This window comes from Vicugna pacos, chromosome 23 (assembly GCF_048564905.1).
Source record: "Vicugna pacos chromosome 23, VicPac4, whole genome shotgun sequence".
Lineage (NCBI taxonomy): Eukaryota > Metazoa > Chordata > Mammalia > Artiodactyla > Camelidae > Vicugna > Vicugna pacos.
This window is the reverse complement of record NC_133009.1, coordinates 32,535,806-32,554,868: the sequence shown is the minus strand read 5'-3', so window position 1 is coordinate 32,554,868 and position 19,063 is coordinate 32,535,806.

The window sequence follows — 19,063 nt, the reverse complement described above, 5'->3', positions numbered from 1 at the left end:
GTGTGCCAGGCCTTGAGGAGGAATAAAATGGACTTTACAAAGAGTGGGAGTGTTTTCTCATGAGAGCATTGATCGCAAGGTTGTCAGACATATTGGGCGTTATTTTGAGGTGTGATCAGGATTTACAGGGCTCCCGGCCTGCTTGCACATTTACGATTATCTAGGCTACTGTCAAAGGATTTCAGACTTGGACAGACCTGGGTTTCATCTCTGGCTTTGCCTCTTACTAACCAAGGGTCTCCATTCAGTACGTCTCAGTTTCCTTGTCTGTCATATGGGGTCATTAAAAGCACCGACCTCATGCATCATGCTAAGTGAAGTAAGTCAGACAGAGGAAGACAAATACTGTACGACAGCACTTATATGTGGAGTATAGAAAAGACAACAAGCTAGTGACTGTAACAGAAAAGAAGCAGATTCACAGACAGAGAGGACAAACCAGTGCTTACGAGTGAGGAGGGACAATTTAGGGGTAGGGAATGAAAAAGGGGGTTATTATAGATTACATGAAATTATGTATGTGAAACTTTTAAGAAATGTAAAGTACTATACGATTTAAAGAATTTTTCATTCAAGAAAAAAGCACCTACCTCATAGTGTCATTATAAAGAATAAACAAAATTACATATATCTGTATTTATGTATGTATGTATGTATGTGAAGTTTTTAGCTGCATGGTAATTATTCTGTAAATGATATTATTCGTCCTAAGTTAAGAAGTGGTGATAGTGATATAAATTTTTCTCTCTCTTTTTTTAAGTTTGTTTTTATATTTTTACTTAAAAATTTTTTTAATTTTATTTTTATTGAAGTGTAGTTGATTTACAATGTTACTCTCAGGTGTACAGCAAGCAATTCAGTTATACATATATATGCATAGTGGCATATAGTGGGTTTTTTTTTTTTTTGATGCAAGCTTCTATGCTTAATTTATGTCTTTCTGGCACAGGCTCTGAGTTATTGAAAAATTGGATTCATTGTTAGCTGCTTAAAATAGACCCCAAAGAGGAAGAATATACACAATTCTTATTGTAGTTATTTTTAGATAAGGGAGTAGAAAAAGCAGAATAAGATTAAGGAGATATTTATATGTTTTACTAAAAATACTTATGGAAATTTTAAATCACTGATGGTGAAGACATGTTTACAAGTTATTCCTATGTTAAAAATAATTGTGGAGTGGAGAAGAAAATAAAATAGTGACATACTGTCAAAATATTTTCTTACCTGGCCAAAAATGAACATTTCTAAAACTTGCATGTGTGGCTTTAAATGTTATCCTCCTCTTTTGTTATTTATAAGGAAACATACATTTGGTGGATTTTATAAAACACAAAGCTTTGTTCCTTAAAAGGCGAAGTCTGATTTGAATATCTCTGTCTGCCACTTTCAAGCCTGTCTTCAAATCTGCCCTTCGAATTTCTTTTCCTCTTGTCTCTAACCAGACATACTCTGCATTTGCTAGAGACAGATGGATTTAATTTTTATTATGATCTAACACAAATGGAAAGTGAAATATGAAAAGGATATTTCCATTTATGAAGCCATAAGTTAACATTAACTCTAGCTTTATGATGTTTAACTTTGAGATATCCTGCCAAAACACAATTGATTGATAGGGTTGAAATTAAAACCACTAATAGGATGCCTCAGTCTATAAATCAGGATTATGGAGCTAAGGTCGTTTTTTTTTATTGCTCTTTGTGGGAAGGAAAAGTAGGTAAACAAACTGAAAGGAGTCTGTGGGCCTGGGTGCCCTGCGGGGACACACATGGAAGACAATGACCCGAGGAGTCTGTAAGCCTGCGGTAGAGGGAAAACAACCACTCAAGAGACTAGGGGGCAAGTGCCTGCACGTAAACTGACTATCGGACGGAGACAAGAACAACACTGACAAAAAGGAGATCATGCAAAGGGAAAGTGAATTACAAGGTGAAACTCCCAGCAATAATCCTGCAGTTTCTCTGCAGTCCACAAGCCAGAGCACAATCCTCATTCCTTCCTTGCAAAAACTGTCAGCATGATCTACTAAGGGTTTTTTTTCTCAGTATCAAAAAATGGGAGAATAAGGATTCACTTGGTAAAAATTTTCTCTAGAGCCAGCTCTGTGGAGACATATATCCCATCAAGAAAAGAGATTTATTTGTGTGCACCGTGCATTTCAGGCTCCAAATGATTCTCCTAAAAATACAGACATGAAAACTAGATCTTTGGCATGAAACTTTTAGAAGAAGGATATACTGTGTCTCTCTTAAAATAAAAGATTTATTCCAATCTGGCAGAGAACAAATGCTTTGTTATTAAATTTAGTTCCTTTTCCACCTCCATACTTTCTCCTAGACCAGTGGAATTTCCTCTAACTCTCTGATTTCTCTATTGTTTTTTTTTTCCTGTGTTCTTGCTCTGCTGATTTTCCTTTTTCTATTTTCAGTGTCTAGTGAAACTGGACAACTCTAGTCCAGTGGGTCCCTGAACTTAAACTTTCTTTCATGAATGAGAAACTAAAAAAAAAAACAAAACAAAAAACAAAAAACAAAAACCCACCAACATGAGATTATTTTTTGTTTTGCTAATAACAGACATCAAAAACCAATTTAAAAAATTGAATAGACTTAGTTTTATACAAAATTCACTACATGATGCTTATTTCTCTTATTGCTTCTTAGACCAGTGAAAAATTTATTACTGACTGACCCCAATCTGGGGACTCACTTTGGATGTACTGCTCTAATCCACAGGACTGAGTCCAAAGGACCTGAAGCTTCAGGTTAGGAACAGAGTTGGTGCTCTGTCTCCTTGGTTCTATGATGACAAAAAATTAACATTAAAAATCTTTCAAGATTGTATGTATCTGTATGACTGAAACATGACGCTGCACACCAGAAACTGACACACTTTGACTATACTTCAATTAAAACAAACCAACCGACTTTTTAAGATTGTGCTTACCTCTTTGTTGAAGGAAAATGTGGTCTTCAATGACTCTTCATCATGTTAGGATGAAGGCTCCACTTTTGAAGATGACTTGTGTTTTCCTTATCTGGTTCCCATCTAATGTTACAGCCTCTCTTCCTATCACTTAATAATCCCTTCCCTGGGTGGGTCTCCACACCCATCCATCCAAGATCCAGTCCGACTGGGCTGTCAGATCGTTTGTGCTTTAACATGTGGTTTTCTCTCTGAGAGACTTTGGGTTAAAACCCAATTCAAAGCCAAATCCTGGGGAGAACCTTTCTAGATACCCCCAGGTGGAGCTAGGGACTTCCTCCTCCATACCCTCATAAATGTATGCTGTATATATATATATACACACACATTCACACACACACACATATATATATATATACATATATAGAGAGAGAGAGAGAGAGAGAGAGAGATGTATATTATTAAAAGAGAGATTGATATATTAACGGGGAGATTGATATATATACACTGCACAGGGGGTATTATACAAGTGATTTAGCCACAATAGGGTATGGCAGTTTTTTATTTATATGTTCTCTTCTATAAGAGTTCCTTGAAAATGGGAACTATATCCTATTTTTCTTATGCAAACGATGTACGTTGCAGGAAAAGTTAAAAAACATTAGGCAAAAGTAATCTACTCTAGGTTCTGAAACTACAATCTTTCTTTTAACATAATTAAAATCTTAGGTAGGACCGGTTCGCCCTGGTTGGTGTAGGCAGAAGGAAGCAGCATACAGATTTACTCTCCCACTGAATTCTGCTGTTCTGATCACCACCGACACTCCTCCTCCCACCCTTACCAGCCCTTAGAAGACAAAAGACTACCGGCAAGTGTTTTTGCTTGTTTAAAATAACTCCCCACCCCTGCGTATATCTGTGTATATATTTGAATAGCAAATAAAAAGTATCTGGATGGATACACACATACCCCCCCAAAGTAAACAATGCGTATAGATATATATTTTCATTTATTGTGGACATCTTTCCATGCCAATAAATGGGCTTGTGTTCTATCACTTTTAATAGCTGCTGTGTTAGACCACATGGCTGTATCTCATTTGGATTTTTTATTCTCTGGCACAGTGCCTGGAATAAATATTTGTTGAATGAAGGACGAAACATCTCAGCACTTTTATCTAAGCCTGATTTGAGATGCTAAGGGGCCCAGCAGTGACCTTATATGCAGCCTCCAATAAGAAAACAGGAAGGAAAATGAAAGGGAAGTGGTGGCAATGAGTGACTCATTCTGTTTTTGTGTCTAATTCCCTCTTATCGTAAAGAAACAGTGGCTGAAAAAAAAAAGCTATGTGGTTTCACAAAACATCGTCATCATTTCCTTACTAAAATGACAATGTGGCAACATATGATTATGGAAATTGATTTGGGTACCCAGATGATACACCCTTGACGCAGGATGCAAGTTACCTTCGCCAAAACATTACCTTTCCTGAGGTAGTAAGAATTCTGACATCATGTTGTGGAATAAAGTAATTGAGAAAAAGTAATAAATTGATTCAAAAAGTTCTCTAAATATACGTATTGAGCATGATGTGACTGGTAAGAGGTGTGCAATTAGGAAGGACCTACTCTCCTAGAGCCCAAGATTGGTTAATGAGGTGATGGAGCCCCGCCAACTTCATCTTCAAACATTGCCTCGAAAGATTTTTTTAACCTGTGCTTTCACCATGAACTCCCTCCTCCCTCTGCTCCTCCCGCCTCGTGCACCTGACAGCCTGGTGGTTTGAGTAGGATGCAGAGGGACCAAGGTCCCAGTCCCAAACCTTAGTCAAACCTGTTGCTGCCTAGAGGGACTCCCAGCCTTGGTCTTCTTCAGCCTTTGCGGACTGGCCATAGTTCTGAAGACAGAGAAGGGGTCTTGACTTTACTGTCTCCCGGAACAGGGCTTCAGGAATAGCTCTGATCCCTTAACAGCGTGAGTTGTCTGCCTCACAGCCAGTCTCCTGCTTTCCTTGCTGGCAAAGCCCTAGCTTTGTTTGGCTGTTCACGTATCTGCCCGTGGCTCAAGGGCACTATCCTGATTAGCTTTGGTGATCCTGTTTGCTCGTCAAAGATTGATTTGGGGATGGTATGGAATCTAGTTCTAGCTAATGAGGAGTCTGCTGGAGAACTTCTGGGAAGAATGTCTTGATTCTGAAAAGGAAACCCAGGGAATAAACAGCCTCCCTTCTTATTTGGATGCTGTGGTTCCTGGAGTGAGGCCACGAATGGCAGAGACTACCTTGTGACATGAGGGAGATTTAACCCAACATGCTGAGGATGGCAGAACAGAGAAAAGAGGGGGAAAACAGGCTCCCTGATGAATTCGATAAGTACTGAACTAACACACCCTGGGAGTATCTACCTCTGGGCTTCTTTTGCACCTGAGATGTTTGTGGAAATTGAGGTTGTCCACATGCAGTCAGGAGCATCCTTACTGTGAAACTCTCGGCACTAGGAGGCCCTCCTCCCGAGTCAGTATTGTATTCAATGTCTTCATATACACGATCTCTCTTCTCTTTACTTTCTCCAATCAAAATTCCACTTGATATAAAACACTGTGGGGAAAAAAAAACAGAGAAAAAAATACTAAGACTTCTCCACGTGGTCGGATTCTGTGCCTTTTCAACCTCAGACATTTCTTCCATTGCTTCTACCAAATCAAGTCTCAGAGCTCCTGAAACATACATACCCTTTACTATTGATAAACCTTTACCAACACTCTTCTGTCTCTGGAGAATAATGTATTTTCTAGTGAAAATACATCCATTCTTCGTCTGCTCCAAATGCCTGCAACATGCCACCAATTAAAATAACGTCCTTCATCGATGAATTGCATTTGGTTTGAGTCAGTCTTCCTGCATTTACCCTTCTCTGCTTTACTCTCTAAGGATACGGGATCGGTCTCCTCAAATAAATGTAGAACTTCTTTAAGGCAGAAATGAAATTATTTTTGTTAAGTAATTCATGGAATCACATATTTTTCATGTTAGTATTTCTCCTCCAGCTCTGGTATCTTGCCTCTTAGGGAGCAGATGCTCCATATAATTTGCTGGATTGGTCACATGTGAAATGAAAGAGTTGGATGAAATGATGCTTAAGAGCCTTCCTGACTCTAGGGGACGGTGCTCAAAGGCTAAAGTGAAGTGAAACCATGGTTCTTAGTGACATACGGAAGTTTGGGCACTGGGAAGGAAAGGAAGGGAAACTCTCAGTGTGGGCGGTAGGGAAATACAAATATCTTAAACTTTTTTTAGATTAATATTTTAAAGCTATACTTCTATTTTGGATCTCTTTTACTCATGACATTTACTTTTTGAGGACTATCCAGGACAGCTCTTTGCAAAGGCAGAAATTCCCCTTGTTTGGGAAGAATGTGCTGAAAATAGAATCTCATAACACGCAGCCAAACATTAATCTCCACAGTCTGCCAATGTTCGGGTTTTATTGTGGAGTTATCCGCCCTTGTTTTCAACTTGTGCACGCTCCTGACGTGTTGGACTTGGAGGGGGATTTGCTTTGCTGGAGGGGAACACTCCAGTGGGCTATTTTTGCACTTGATTTGACATTTCGACTCGGAAATACTGGATTTCCAAGATAGTTCTCCCTGGATAAGCTTGCAATGCAGATGTAAAAGTACATCCAGTCGAAATTTTCATCACCTGCTCACATGATCTTTCACAGAGGATCTCCCTACTTCAGACTTCTCTTTGCCTAGATTGAGTGATGGGTCCAAAGTAAATACAAGATGGGGGTAAGTATACGAGGTTCAGGGACTCAAGCTTATCTCTTAGTTATTTACCTCACACCCTCATCTCTAAGATGTACGAACATGGGAAAGACACACACACAAAACTCCCAGAGGCTGTGCTTTGTTTTAGCTTAACGACGCATCAAATCTCTGCTTGTTTTTCCACCACACCTCAATTAGTTCTCCTGGCTCACGTGAGAGATGGCAGCTAGGTACACATTAGCTACTCGGAAGTTTCCACCGAAGAGACGAAACGGACGTGGGATGTGGAGGAAAGTGGAGGGAGAAAATCCAGGCTGCTGTAGCGGGAGAAAGCATTGTTTGTAAAATCCAGTGGTTCAGTATCTCTGTGCCTCCACTCATGTCATCCCTTCTCTCTGGAAACGTCCCTCTTCCTCCACCTATCTTTTTTATTTTTTAATCAAGCTTTTAATGAAAGGATCCTAAAATAACAGTTTCTCATTACTGTACTGAAGACTGCACACCTTTGAATGGAGAGATGGGTGACCTGCTCCAGGATGACATGAGGAGGCTGCATCCTGGCAGCTCTGGCTGGAATGTCTCCAAACTCTCGATGGAAGTGAGTTCCAGGTGATGACTGACGACAGCGGTGGCCAGGACAGGAGGGCGGTCACGGTTCCTTCGCCCGTTCTGGGAAGGGCGTACAGGACATGATCCCTTGTCCAATTCCCACCACACAAAACAGCTGTAACCCCGCCCCTCCCCTGGAGGTAACTTGTGAGCAAAGCAATGCCCAGCCTCCTCCACCTCACTTTTACCCGTTCCTCCAAAATTGGGAGCGTCCAAGTAGTCTTTAAAAGCGCCCTTTCTCTGCAGGCTTTCCTGGTCCCACTGCTGCGTCTCATTAGGTAGAAGCTACTATTGTTTCTGAGCGGCTCCTCATTCTACAGGGCAAGTGTGCGTAGCTCCTCTAACACCGTAGTGCCCCTACTGTGTATGTCTTCCTCCTCCTACTGTTTCTGCTCCCTCTCTGGCAAGGACTGACTGCTAGCCTTCTTTATACCCCCTGAATTCAGAGCAGAGCCTGCCTCTTTGTAGGGGTCAGTGTGTGTCAGCTCAATGCACACACCGGTGGATGAAGGGTGGTGGGGGGAGAGGTTCAGAGCATCAGTTGGTAACAGTTAGAGGATTGCGAAGCTTTACCTGGTAGATCTGTGCATTGGTGGTTACCACCCTACAACTAATTCCTTAAAAATCGTCATCTCCATGGGGCGTGGAGTGGGGCAGTGACGAATGTCCCTTCCCTGCTCTGTTTAGGAATCCTGCTATTAGTGTACCACCTGGGTTACCTTCTCTTCCCCCGACTAAATCCCGTGTGATCTCAGAGAAGAAATGAACAATAGCTCATCCTCTGAAAAGGTTACAAATTTGCATCTAAATTGATTCACTAACCTTCACCAAATACTGGGTATTTATATAATGTTCTGGGCACTATGCTAACCAACAAGACTGCTAAAAGATTCTGTAATTTGCAAAATCTACACAAGCCACTTTAAGTTCCCAAGAAAAATTTCCCGAAAGCAGTTCACTAGTGCACAGCATTTCAGTTTTTTTCCCCTCTAGTTACTGGTCGTGAGTCAAGAAGAGTTCAGCAGGAAATCTCTCCGGTGCCCTGGTTGGTATTTGGGTTAACAGGAGGGAGTGTGGGCTTTGGAGGCAGGCTGATCAGAGCTGCAGCCATTCCCTTCACTTAGAGCTCTATGGTAATTCACTCAGTATGTACAAATATCAATTTCTTAATCAATCAAAGTGACAATACCCATTATTTGTAGTTGTAGCAAGAATTAAGTGAGATAATGAACATGTGAATGTGTCTAGAGAATAAGATCGTTCAGAGAATGGTAGGTATCGCCAGTATCATTATTCTTTCATTTAGTTTAGTGTCCTAAGTAATGTCCTTCAGCAACCTTTGTGATAGCTTTACCGGTGAGTATCCGTTGGCCACCTAGGGCAGACTCTACACATTAAGCTCTGCTGGAGAGGTGGGGATTGCTTGAACATATTTTAAAATATCTTGATGGAGAAGCAAACCTGGTAAGAAAACACCACGACTTCCATCACTGGTACAATACTAGGATTTCTTCCTTGCAGTCTTGGGACCACTCCAGACCCAGAGTCCTCCTATGTGACTTCACGAGGACTGGACAGGTGGTGGTGTGTGCTGGCTTCAAACACAGCACAAAAGGTAGAGTTTTCACAAAAAACCCACGTTTAAACCCCACCTTTGCCACTTACTAGCTAACTGATCTTGAGAAAGTTGAGCGTCCTGGGGTGGACGGAATAAGCCCCCCCTTTCCCGATGCAGCTGCCCAGTTACTTTTTTCCTTCTGGCAGCTTTCCTGTTTCATTCTTGCTGGTTCCCTTGTAATCGTAGGTTCAATACATAGTGGAGACCAGTCAAAGGCAGAAAACCAGCGCTAAATGAACTCTTCTCTATACTTGTGTGAGCCACGAGCTATGGAAAGACAACAGTAAGAGTTCAACAAAAGGCGATACTCAATAATCCGGTAGAGCTAAGGAAGTGCTGTTTACTGGAGGACCCTGCTTGCTCTGTGTCATTTTCATTATAAGAAATGCCAATAAAATCCCACATATCAGCACACAAACAATTGTGGGGACACAGGAAACTTCATTATGTATTTATTAACTAAAGTTTTGTGCAAACGACTTCCAACCTTATTGGTGTTAAGATAGCCTCTGTTTTTTTTTTTTTTTCCAGTCTGTCACTCCCTCCTTCTCCTCCTGAGGTCTGTAATGGGATAGTTTTACTCTTTGGATTAAATATAATTTTGTTTTGAAGATTCTGTTGCCCGTTAAGATGATTGGAGATGGTTGCAGTTGTAAAACTGCTCAGGGGAATAGCTGGGCTCAGAGGAAAGTCAAGTGCACCATGGAGCTGGTGATTCTCTTCAACCTGAGTGTGTTTCTTAGGGTTTGGTGTCATGTAAAATCACTTCAAAGCCTCATCTCTTAATTAAGGGTTTCAGAGCGCTCTTTCCACTCTGCTATCCTATGATGTAGGGGAACCTACTCTGCCCTCTCGGAATAAATAGATTCTCTTTCCAGCTCTGTCTGATGCCCCTTTTCCCCTAGGTCTCTGCATTCCTGCTCTCCCATCTCCTTCCTCATGGTCTTCAAACTTCTCCCAATTTAAGGCACAGGGGCCATAATTTTGTGCACCTGTGCTGACCAGTCATTGGCTGCAGGCTGATCGGGAGGGGGAGGGGCATCAGCTTGGTCAAGGCCACTTCCTCAGCTGGAGGTCATTCCTGGGGCGGGTCCCAGCTGTGAGTCACGAGCAGACTACATGGGAGTCAGTGCCTGCATGGTGATCCCAGGATCCACCCCTGGAGGACGTTTAAGGGCCCCGCACAAGGGTCGGGGATGCTTCTGTTTCCGCGAGCTCACACAAACCGGCCCTGGGGGGGAGCGTCAGCTCGGCAGTCGTGCTTTCCTGTGGCTCCGGGACCCGCGCTGGGAAGCCCAGTGACCCGCTAACATTCCGGCCACGGCCAGGGCACAGGACCTGCGTCCCTGGGGAAGCCTCCACACCCTCATCTTTTGTGGCTCCAAATAGGAGATGCTAAAGGACATCCCCACAGTCGCACGGAGCCTGTCGTTCAAGCCAGTAAGAGCTGCCGCATACACTGTTCAACCAGCTCTTCTTCCGCCCAGAAGAACCCCCCCGCCCCCCCGGCGCCCTCTCCTGGCGTGGGACTCAGCGCGCTCCAGACGCCCGAGTGACGTTCAAGGTAAAGGCAGGGGTGCTCCTGGTCTTCCAGGGAGCCTCCCCTGCCTCATATCCCACTTCCGCCCGGCTTGGCTCACTTCCCCTAATCCTCTGTTATAATCTCCCTACACCCTGCATCCCGCTGCCTCTTTCCCCCTCGGTGTGAGGTCTCCGCCGCTGCAATGACAAATCATCACAGACTCAGGGGCTCACAAAAAACCCTGTTTGGTATCGCACAGTTTCCAAGAGCCGGGAGTCCAGTCACCCCTCAGCCGAGTCCTTTCCTGGGGTCTCACGACCCTGCCACCCACTGAGATGTCCACCGAGGCTGCCCTCCCATCTGAGTCCTCTTCCAAACTCACACAGAATTCATCTTTTGCAGCTGCAGAACTCAACTCCTGGTGGTTTGCTTCTTGAAAGCCAGTGGGAGAGCCTCTCTGAGTTCAGGCAAGTTTGGTGGTGAAGCTGTCTCACAGAGCCGTCTACACCCGCTGTCCTCCCCTTCTCTGGAACCCACTTCAATCAGGTATTGCCCCCCACCATGGTTTGGCAACAGCTCTTGCCAAAGTCGTACCTGGCCTCCTTTGGGCCACACCCAGGGATCCATTCTCCATCCTCATCTGACTGAAGCATCTTGCACAGCTGAGCACACCCTACTTGAAACTCTTTACGTGGTTTCCAGGATACCACCCTCTGTTGCTTTTCCTCTTTCATGATGTAGTATGATATCCAGTAGTTAAATGGATGAAGGCAAGGTGCAGGAGAGTGTGTACACAATGCTAATATTTGTGGAAAAATTATGAATTGCTTGTACAGGCGTAAGATATGTCTGTGAGGACACATATGCACACGGGTTGCTTCTAAGACAGGAAACTGCAGAGGCTGGGGACAAGATTTAGGTCTTTTTGTATCTTTTGACTTTTTTTTTTTTGCTACATGAAAAGATTATCTATTTAAAATAAATTAGAAGCACACAAACCGACACCATTGGAACTGGTTGGTTGGGTTAGGTCAGAAGTGGTGGCCAGCTTGCAATTGCCAAGTGTCTGGGGCTGTTGCCCTCTTGGCTGGAGTCACCAGGTGGCTCCTGTCTCTGTCCCTGAATGATGGCACTGAGATTTCTGGTGTGAAACACACTTCTGGCAGCAGGGCCAACTAAACAATTTGTTAGTAAAACAATGTCCAAGGGAAACTCTTCACAAATTCCTTTTTTTTTTTTTTTTTTGCCCATGGGGGAAAAAACACAACGGGGCAGAGTTGCATGACGTAGCAGGTGGTCATGAACTTGACGTAGTCCTCAAATTGTTGTAATACCAGAGAAATGGGAAGAGGAGGGAAAAAGAATCCACCTTAGAAGGGCAAGGAAGATGGTCAGATTCAGATACAATCAAAAGGAACCTCTAGGGTACACTAATTTTTAATTAAAATATCTTTTTCAAGGAGACAGAACTCATATTGCCAAAAGGTTTATCTCAGTTTTACAAAGGCACAATGTCATTATTATTTGCTGCCTCTAAACTGTGTCAATCTTTTGTTTTTTATTTCCAAGCTAAAACATTCTGTTTTAATTCACAAAGATGGGTACAGAATTGTGTTCTATTGTGGTGGTGTTAAGTGTGTATGTGTGTAGGGGGAAGTGGCAACATGGCTACAGGTCAAAATTCCTTTCAGAACATTACTAAATGTCTAAATGAGTCATGGAAAGTTTTCTCTCATTGGTCCTGTGGGAATCCTCACTTCCCCTTTTCCAGACTGAATCAGACTGTCCACAGTGCCTATCTATCTATTCCATCTTTTGACTTGAGGGATGTGATAATAAAGTAGCTATTTCCTTAATTATCAAGAACCCTCTTTGCTGACCCTAAATCCTCAAGCTCTTTCAGTTTGTGTTCATTCATTCATTCACTTACCCAGGTATCCAGGCAGTGAGGAGTCTGGAGGGTAATGTCAAATGTTAATACCTAGAATGCTAGAATACCAGTTTCATAGCCATAGAGGTGTTACAGCAAATTAAACTCTAGGTGATATTGAAACAAGTAAGGAGGAATCAAGACAGCATGGTATTGGTACAAAAACAGACATGGACCAATGGAACAGAATAGAGAGCCCAGAAATGAACCCACAAACTTTTGGTCAACTCATCTTCGACAAAGGAGGCAAGAATATACAATGGAAAAAAGACAGTCTCTTCAGCAAATGGTGTTGGGAAAACTGGACAGCAGCATGTAAAGCAATGAAGCTAGAACACTCCCTTACACCGTACACAAAAATAAACTCAAAATGGGTCAAACATAAGACAAGATACAATAAACCTCCTAGAAGAAAATATAGGCAAAACATTACCTGACATACATCTCAAAAATGCTCTCCTAAGGCAATCTACCCAAGCAATAGAAATAAAAGCAAGAATAAAAAAATGGGACCTAATGAAACTTACAAGCTTCTGCACAGCAAAGGAAACCATAAGTAAAACAAAAAGACAACCTACGGAATGGGAGAAAATTTTTGCAAATGAAACAAAGGCTTGATCTCCAGAATATATAAGCAGCTCATACAACTTAATAAGAAAAAAGCAAACAATCCAATCCAAAAATGGGCAGAAGACCTAAACAAGCAATTCTCCAAGGAAGACATACAAATGATCAATAGGCACATGAAAAAATGCTCAATATCACTAATTATCAGAGAAATGCAAATCAAAACGACAATGAGGTATCACCTCACACCAGTCAGAATGGCCATCATTCAAAAATCCACAAATGACAAATGCTGAAGAGGCTGTGGACAAAAGGGAACCCTCCTACAATGCTGGTGGGAATGCAGTTTGGTGCAGCCGCTGTGGAAAACAGTATGGAGATTCCTCAAAAGACTAGGAATAGATTTATCATATGACCCAGGAATCCCACTCCTGGGCATATACCCAGAAGAAACCCTACTTCAAAATGACACCTGCACCCCAATGTTCATAGCAGCACTATTTACAATAGCCAAGACATGGAAACAGCCTAAATGTCCATCAACAGATGACTGGATAAAGAACAGGTGGTATATTTATACAATGGAATACTATTCAGCCATAAAACTGACAACATAACACCATTTGCAGCAACATGGATGTTCCTGGAGAATGTCATTCTAAGTGAAGTAAGCCAGAAAGAGAAAATTACCATATGAGATCGTCATATGTGGAATCTGAAAAAAACAAAACAAAACATAAATGCAAAACAGAAACACACTCATAGCCATAGAATACAAACTTGTGGTTGCCAATGGGGCAGGGGGTGAGAAGGGACAGACTGGGATTTCAAAATATAGAACAGATAAACAAGGTTATACTGTATAGCACAGGGAAATATATACAAGATCTTGTGGTAGCTCACAGCAAAAAAAAGTGACAATGAATATATGTATGTTCATGTATAACTGAAAAATTGTGCTCTACACTGGAATTTGACACAACATTGTAAAATGACTATAACTCAATAAAAAATGTAAAAAAAAAACCCCAGTAAGTTGGGCAATGCTAGTCCTCTACTGTAATGTAGACTAGGTAACACACAGGGTATACTGTACACTTATGAGTCTCTCTTTTGAGAAAGAGGAATTGGGGTGAGGGAGAACATGATACCTGCCTTCAAACATTGGAAGGGTGACAATGAGGACAGGAGTTGAAACTTGCTGTAAACACCAAGTGGTAAAATTTGGATCAATTGTTGTAGGTGTCGGAATTCAGACTAAGGGTGGCACACAGTTGCAGGAGAATGATTTCTTTCCAAATAATCTGAATCAGGGGGGAAGGGGAGGGTATAGCTCAGTGGCAGAGCGCATGCTTAGCACACACAAGGTACTGGGTTCAGTCCCTAGTACAGCCATCAAATAATAAATAAACCTAACCACTCCCCACACCGAAACAAACAAGCAAACAAAACAAAACAAAACAAAACAAAAAATAAGCCAGATAATCTGAATCCCCAGAGACAGAATTGGAGGCCTCGGAGAGGGAGCACACGTTATATCTGAAAGTTCCAGCACAAAAGGGGCAGGTTTAATAATCATTAGTGGGATGATTACAGAAGATGACATTCCATATTTTTTCTTTTCTATTTATGTTCTAGGATAGTGGCTCTTGACCTTTTCTGAGTCTTGAATTGTTCCTCGAATCTAATAAAAGCTATCACCTCTCTCCTCAGAAACAGAAGCACATAGGATACTGTTTCCTCCTGTGCTAGATATTAAAAAAATAGATTTAAAGAGAACAGCTCTAGGGGAAGAATCCCTCGGTCTCCAAAGGTAAACGGTTGAAAAACTACTGCTCTGGATGGTTTCTTGTTTCCAGAGGGTTTGAATAACGAAAGATTTCATCAGAAACTAAAGATGCTTTGTAATCGTGCTTCAAGAAATACAGCATTTTCCTCCAAATCCATTTAAACAAAGCGCATAGTTCTTTGAAATTAATTTGTTTTTAATGGACTTTCTAACAAATAGGTTGGAAACAATAACAGATTAAATAGTTATGAATTGGGAAGGCTTTTAAAAAATAGAATTCTAAATTTAGTTGAATTTCAGTGCTAACTATTTATAGATTGGTTTAGAAGGCACCCCTTCACCTATTTTCTTTTATGGTTCTTATGAGAATCCTATGATGCAGGCAGAGTACTTATAGTCAATCACCTCACTGAACAAAGACCAGACTGAGCTTCGGAGACCTTAACTGGGTGGCCTGAGGTGGCCTCTGATGAGGAGTCATTCGTAACTGGATTCAATTCCCGGTTCCGACGTGTGACCTTACGGAAATCAACACGGCTTTACCTTAAGTTTCCTCACTTGTCGAGTTGGCGTAATGGTAACACTCACCTGCTTCTAGGGGGGTTTTCAGCCGAGGTTTATGGCCTTCATACATATCAGCGAGGTGTACCTGGGACGTGTGTCCCGAGCTGATCTTTGTGAAGGGCTTAGCACAGAGGCTAGCTCAGAGCAAGCAAGGGATTGTTAGAAAGATAATTAATGATACAATGAAAACAGAAGCTATTCTTTAGGCCTTGTATTCAGCAAGCCTTTCGAGACTTAACTAATAGTTTTAATTTATGAATCTAATTGTCTATATTACCCAGAAAGATGCCATGGTTAAGAACAGAAAACGTACACTTGATTTGATTATTAAAATTGGTATTTATTATCAGTGTCATGTAACTGTCCATTTTGGTTATCTAATTCTATGTAGCAAAATACCCCCTAAAGTTAGCGGCATTAAACAACCCTGTATTATGCTTCCCATTTCTGTGGGTCAGCGTTTCGGGCAGGGCACCTAGGAGGAGGCTCATCTCTGCTCTGCTTACCTTCAACTGCTGTGTCTCAAAGACTGAGGGCTGGAACCACCACTCATCTCTGGTGGGTGATGCTAGGAAAACTCCAACAGCTGGGGCCTGGGGAGTGGGGCTCCTGGGGCATCTCTACATGGTCTGTGTATGTCGTCTTTCCAGCGTGGTGGCTGCAGGTGGCCAGACAAAGACTCCTAAGGCATGTGTCCTGAGAGACAGACAGACAGAGGGCTGGGCAGAAGCTGTCTCCCCTTTTCTAACCTGGCCACAGAAGGCACACAGCACTGCTTCTGCTGTGTCACAGTCATTAGAAGCCAGTCACTAGGCCCTTGTGTCTTCAAGGAGAGAATCAGACTTCACCTTTTCATGGAAGGTTTAAAGCCAACATGCTCCCCAGGCTTCCCAATAAACTCTTTCTCAGTTAAGAGCACGGGCAAATTATTGTAAATGTGTTGGGGGTGGGTAGCTATACAAAGAGAGAAGACTTTACCTCTGCCCTCAGGGAGATTGCAGTCTAGGTGGGGAAGATAATACTTTCCTAAGAAAAGATTACCGAGAGTATCTTTGGAGTGATAAGCTCCAAATGAGATGCAACCACTATGGAAAACAGTATGAAGTTTCCTTAAAAAACTAAAAATAGAGTTACCATAGGATCCAACAATCCCACTTCTGGGCATGTATTTATAAAAGATGAAAACTCTAATTTAAAAAGATATGTGCACCCCAATGTTCACAGCAGCACTACTTACAATAGCCAAGATGTGGAAACAACTTAAATGTCCATCAACAGATGACTGGATAAAGAAGATGTGGTATATTTATACAATGGAATATTACACAACCATAAAAAGAATGAAATAATGCCATTCGCAGCAACATTGATGGACGTACAGATGATCACACTAAGTGAAGTAAGTCAAACAGAGAAAGACAAATATCATGTGATATCACTTCTATGTGGAATCTAAAAAATAGTACAAATGAACTTATTTACAAAATAGAAACAGATTCACAGACAGAGAAAACTAACATTGTTACCAAAGGGGAAGTGGGAGAGAGGGATAAATTAGGAGTTTGGAATTAACAGATGCCCACTACCATATATAAAACAGACAAACAGCAAGGACCTACTGTATAGCACAGGGAACTACAAGCAATATCTTATAATACGCTATCATGGAAAAGAATCAAAAAAGGAATATATAGATATATAAATGTATAACTGAATCACTTTGCTGTCCACGTGAAATTAACACAACATTGTAAATCAACTATACTTCAAAAAAAAGCTCCAAATGATAGATAGTGCTTGAAGTGAAGAGGCCTGTGTTCTAGCTCTAGGCCCACTAACGTGTCGGGTGACAAGGGCCATGCCACGCAGGGTCCCTGGATTTCCATCTCTTTGTCAGAGCAGCTGGAGGTGGGGTGCAGCCTGTGTGGACAGGGAGAGCCCCTGCCACCTCTTTGGCGTTCCTTTAAGCAGTGAATCTGTGAAAGAGGATTAACTCCAGTTTACCAATTTCTTAAACTTCTGAAGTGTGTCATATGTCATGGGTGCTCTACCCAGGGCTATAGGGAGTACAGAAGTCAGTTAATTCACATGCACTTTGTGAATGGATACATCTGTCTTATTACCTGTATGTTACGTATGTATACACATATATAGTCTTACAACACGGGCATAGAGATGTTTATGTCTTTGCAATCGATATATGTGATGTAAAACAAATAGGAAAGGAAACATGGGAAGACTGTGTGTATATAATGTTTAACACAGTCACAACTCTAAGAGATATACATGAAATTTATGTGTAAATTCGGCCATTCTATGCCAATTTATTGTCCACATGGATTCACCTCTTTAGGTTAACGGACAAGCACTGTCTTTGAGGCTGCAGACTTGGTTATAGTTGCTTCTGTCATCACCTGGGTTGGGCAAGTTACCTGTCCTCACTCACCCTAAATTAGTGCCACATCCATGGAGTAATGGCCTTGAGTAGTGGTATTTTATGAGGCTCCTTTACAAGGCTCCTTTACACTCATAAAAAAGCATTGATTTACTGACTTTAGTTTTTCTGGTCATACCTATCTGTGACTCCAAACACGTGTTGAAATGCCCTGTATTCTAACACTGACTGTCTATAGTGTACATGCTTGACTACATTAAGAGTGTCCTTTGAGCAACATTTTCTATGGAATACTCTAACAAGCAAAAAGAGAAAACCCTTCTTGTGTTGCACTCAGAGTTTTATATTACATGCATCTTTCTGCAAGGTAATAGTGCCTTGTCTCCCTGGACATTATTAAAGCGTTTCATGGGTTGCAATTCTCATTTTATCTATCTCCTGGGCTTCTCCATTCTTGCCCTTTTAAGGTCCTTCTCTGGCCAGTTCCAGCACTTCTGGGCCCCAGCCCAAAGCCTCCGTGATGGGTAAACACTATATTCCCGTATAAGAGGGATGAGACCAAATCTCTGTAGGCAGCACTGCTGGAGAAACCATCTGTTAGGTCCAGGCAATCTGCACTTGAGGAAAATTCCTGAACAATACTAAACTGTAGAACGACCGTTGCTTACCTCCTGGCAGAGGGGGAGTCCGGCCTGCTGAGATGAGGGGGAGGGTGCCGTTCAGTTTATACACACTGCCTTATTTAGGGCTCAAATAACTGTACGATAAGGAACACGAGCCAAGAAAGAGCTAAGTAAGCTGCCTGAGGTGAAAAGTCTAGTAAGGGGAGGGGCAGGAGTGAGCTCCCCACTAAGGCCCAGGTCCAAGGGCAGTGGCTCGTGCGCTGGCTCAGGGGTGGTCAGGTACCAGGTGGCCTGCTTGAAGCTGGTCTCATCCAGCATGTGCAATGGGACACGGTGGTTTGTGGGGAGCAAGGCACAAAGAACTACAGAGATAGATCAAAAGAAAACAGCAGAGCTTGGCAGCAAAGTGGAAAAGGTGATGAGGGAAGAAAGAATCCGATTCCTGCCCGTTCGAATCTGCTGTGGGGCAACCTACGAGTTACTGGTTTGACTGAGGAGTCCCACCAGCCAGCCCCAAACTGCTACCCGCAGTGCCCTCTTCAGCCAGCATTTCCTGCTGGATGACAGGTTCTGTCAACAGCATCTCAGGCCCAGTCAGTGCCTTTTCCATCAGTTTTGGTACCAACACAGTCTCCTTTCAGAGGCTGTCCAGGCTGCACCCTGGGCCGTGGCCACTCTCAGCAGGGCGAGCCCCGGGGTTGCAGTGCAGCACTGCACTTGAAATTCCTAGGAATCTTGAAATTCCT